Here is a 4,402-nt window from a genome sequence, read left to right as displayed (position 1 = left end):
CCGGCCCTGGGGGACTGGCACCTCTGGGTCCTAAAGGGATCGGATTTCCGGGGCCGGAATCCGTGAGCCCTCCCCTTCCCCTCCTCCCGAACGTGTCCCCTCCCCTGCCCGTCCCTCGCCGACCGCCTGACGCTGACCCCAGATCCTGGCCTGCCCTCTTCAGCCCTTCCATCCCAGCCTCTGGCTGCGGCTTATCACAACCCACAAAAGCACACCCGCACCAAATACCGGGTGCGGGGAGGCAATCTGGCCCCAGTGGTCTCTGTGCGGTCCTGTCTCCAACCCAAATGTGAAGGGAGATTAGTGGGGCGGGGCAAAGGATCATTTCCTTCAAGGTCCTTGGGAGTTCCCTAGTATGGTTCAAGGCCATCAGCATCAAAACCTATGGGCCCTTAAAAAATTGTGTTTTGAATTCAGATTTCTGGGCCCTCCTCCAAACTTTGTGAAGCACAACCTCAGAGGCCGGAGCGGGAATCTGCATTTTAAGAAATTCTCCTGTAGAACCGTTTGCACTCTCTAAGGTGTGAAAGCTGGGTCCAGTGTTGCTGGCTTTGTGGTGGAGGAGGAAAGGGGAACGGAAATGGTCCTCACCGCCCAGGTGGCAGCCCAAAGCTGGCCTTTGTCCTTTGGAAGTCTGAAAGGGGTGTCACCCTGCCCAGCACCCAGGAGGCAAGGGAGGAGATGCAATCCCTGCCTTCAAGCCCTCTTGCCTCTCGAACAAGAGGAAGGGATTTGGCAGGAGGAATTCTGGAGGCCTGGGGCCAAGGTTTCAGCAGTGAGAGGTCTAGCTTGGGTCTCCGATCTAAAGGATCCCGGCCACTGTGTGCAAGTGTGTGTTAGGGAGGCGGGGAGAAAGATGGTAGTGACCCGCACAACCCCTGTCCCCCTGTCCCGACAACCCAGAAAGTTGTTGTGATGCTCTCCCCAACCCCACATATACAACAAGGAGCTTGCGTTTGCCCTCTACCCGTTCCCAGGCGCCAGGCCTGGGAGTAAATGTCCACCCTCTAGACCGTGACGGATCCAGATGCGCTGCCTCACTTCACAGATGCCAGAAAATGCTGAACAGGGTGGACCCTAGGACCCAGGGAACAACTCAGGCACAAAGCCTCCCCCCACTCCCAGCTGCTTCCTGCATCTCAGGCCTTCCTGCGGTCTCTGCCTCCTCCCCCGCCCTCTTCTCTTCCATCCTCTTCCTCTTCTTCCCAATCTCCCACTCTCTCCCCAGCTTGCCTAGAAGGGCTGTTGTAGGGAATCCTCCCACCCCTCTGCTGTAGGGGTGTGGGGGGGGTTTGCGGGGATATAAGCCGGTTAACACGTGCAAAGGACCCTGGGGGATGGGGTGTGGGAAGCTGCCTGGGAATCCTGAATATTGGGGCAGGGAGGGGCCAGGAACCCGAGGACTGGATCCAGAGACTAAGAGAGAGGGAAGATTTGGGCTCTAAGCAGGAACCGGAAATAAAGCCAGACCTGAGGCTTTGCAGTGACACCTGCCTCTTTGCCCAGCTGCCCTGGTAGCTTTCCGCTCCGCACCCCCCAATTTTACGCTTTGGGTTAACAGACTGAAGAAGCCATCCCCAGTCTCCCCTCCCTCCTAACCCTTTGTAGAAGACTTCTTTGAAGAACAAGCCTTGGGACTTGGGTTTCCAAGTTCCAGTCTGGAGCTTGAAATCTGCCTCCCCTCGAAGGTCCCCCCGACCGCACCGTGGAAGTTGGGTGAGACAGAAATCTCACCTAGCCGAGGGATGGGAGTTTGGGCAAGTGTCCCCAGAAACTCTTGTGTGGACTGGAGGAGGGCGCAGGCCCCTGGGTGTTCTGCCCAGAATCTCCCACACCCTGGGATGAGTCATCTTAACTGGTCCCAGCCCAAGGGGTCTGGGGCCACGCTTTTGGCCAGGTGGGGAAGCTGGCTTCTAAGGGTGGGAGGAGGAGCTGAGAACCAGCAGTCAGGACCAGTGACTCTGGGACCCCCACCACCTCCAGCAGCAGTGGCAGCAGCATGGGGGTGACCTGGATTACTGAGGTGCTTGGATCTCCCTTGTCCAAGGGAGAAACCCTTTTAAGTGCTTTGGGAGGCAGGAGGGTGGAGTCGGCCCAGAGCTTGGATGGCTGGAGGCTAATGGGCGAGGATTATTATTTCATGGGCTCCCGGTTAGCTCAGCGACACCCCCAGCCAGAATTCCCGAAGAAGCTTTTATGGATCAGTAAGTGCTTTACCATCACTCCTTCCCTGGGGTGAGGCACCAAGCCGGCTGGCCTGCGAGATTAGGCTGGCCTTCCAGACTAGAAGGGTAGGGAATGGGGTGTTACCTCCTCCGTTCCCCTCCCTGCCTGCCTGGAATCCCCCCTGCAGTGAGGATACATTTGGGAGGGTTACCATCCAAATGGCGAGATTTAAACCTAATTTCTTTTTTTTTTAAATGTTTTTATTTATTTATAGAAGAGAGAGAGAGAGAGACAGCATGAGCAGGGGAGGGTCAGAGAGAGAGGGAGTCACAGACTGAAACAGGCTCCAGGCTCTGAGCTGGCAGTCAGCACAGAGCCCGACGCGGGGCTTGAACCCACGAACTGCGAGATCATGACCTAAGTGAAAGTCGGACGCTTAACCGACTAAGCCACCCAGGCGCCCCTGATTTAAACCTAATTTCTATTCCCCTGGCTGTGATCCTCACCCCGCTCCTTCAGACCAGCACCCCATGGTAATTTAATCATCCCTTCTCTTGTCCTGTGTGGGGAAGGCCTCGATGGCCAAGTTGTCTGGTGGTCTTTAAATGGAAGTTCCTAGGGGCGCCTGGGTGGCTAAGTCGGTTAAGCATCTGACTTGGGCTCAGGTCATGATCTCACGGCTTGTGAGTTTGAGTCGCCCTCCACGTCACAGCTCAGAGCCTGGAGCCTGCTGCTGTTTCTGAGTCTCCCACTCTCTGCCCCTACCCCCCTCAAAAATAAATAAACATTAAAAAAAAATTATAAATGGAAGTTCCTTCCTCACCTTACCCTGGAAGAGAGGGTGAGGTGGTTCCCAATGTTGACCCAGGAGCTGGGCTGTCAGAGTTCAGATCGTGGCTCCACCACCTGCTAGCTGTGTGACCTTGGAAAAGTTACTCAGTGTCTCTGCTCTGACAGGATAAACAGAATAAAGTAGCTGGAACACAGAAGGTAGGGTGTGTGGGGAAGGAGATGCCTCTCCAGGTTCTTGATCAAAAGGCTGGGGGCTTCTATAGGGAGAGATCATCTGCCCTTGACCCTTCTCTTGATAGAGCCCCTCCCCATTTTCCTCCTACCCCCAGACCTGATGAGGGGCCCCTGAGATGTTCCTCCAGGCTCGCCAGTTTTAAACAGCAGGTGTAACGGGTGATGAAGGCAGGGAGATCTGTGATAAGTCCTAAGCCCTCAGTGCCCTGGGCTCAGGCCTGGGCTGGGCGCCAAGGCTGGCTTCTCTTCCCAGCCCTGGGGCCTTGAGACTCAGCCTCTGAACGTTGTGTTTCTGCGGCCACAGTCATCTGAGCTGAGGCCGACCTAGACCCTGCCCTTTGGCCATTTTGTGGGGAGCCAGCGGTCCCCGCCCCAATCACTCCCCTTCATCTGTCCTCCTCTGCCAGGAGCTCGGGCAGATATGAAGATGCTGGAAAAGGCGTGTGTGTTCTCACACAACTCCACAGAGGACAACATAAATCCAGGATGTCGGTGCTGCGAGGGCCTTTAGTGGCCCTTGGTTGACCCCTTCCCAGGGGAATGAGGAGGGCTGAGACGTGCAGAGGGAAGTGACTTACCCAGTTTTAGAGGAAAGACCAGGCTGTGGATCAAAAGGTCTGAACTGAATCATGGCTTCATCCATTTACTGGGTGACCTGGGCTTAGTCATTTTCCCTCCCTAAGCCTCATTTCCTCAAAGAGCTCAATCTGTATGTCTGAGCATGTCTCCTGAGCGCGGGGGGACCCCGAGTCTCCCCCACTCTCCGTGGAGCCAGGCAGAACAGGGGCTCTGAAGCCAGACGGTCTTTGTTCCCAACCTGCCACTTCCCAGTGAAGGGATTTTAACAAATGTCTTCATCTGTAAACTGGAAGAAACATAGCAACCTCATAGTGTTAACGATTAAATGAGTTCTGTGAGTGCTTTATGCATTTAGAACGGCTCCTGGCACACAGTCACAGCTGGGTGAGTCTCCTGTTGTTGACTGTGTGTGTATTTGAACATGCATGGAGGTGTGTGCACATGTGCGCATGTGTGAGCAGGTGTGGCCAAAACTGGGCGTCAGCGCTGACATCTCTGTGTGGGTCTCCGTGAAGCTTCCAGCCTCTTGTTTCCTTCTAAGGTCAATTTTTTAAAATTAATTTTTGTAATGTCCATTTATTTTGAGAGAGAGAAAGGGAGAAAGAGAAAGCGGGGGGGGGGGGGGGGGGGG

Source organism: Crocuta crocuta, unplaced genomic scaffold (genome assembly GCF_008692635.1).
Source record: "Crocuta crocuta isolate KB4526 unplaced genomic scaffold, BGI_CrCroc_1.0 scaffold352, whole genome shotgun sequence".
NCBI lineage: Eukaryota > Metazoa > Chordata > Mammalia > Carnivora > Hyaenidae > Crocuta > Crocuta crocuta.
Note: the sequence above shows the minus strand (reverse complement) of the source record.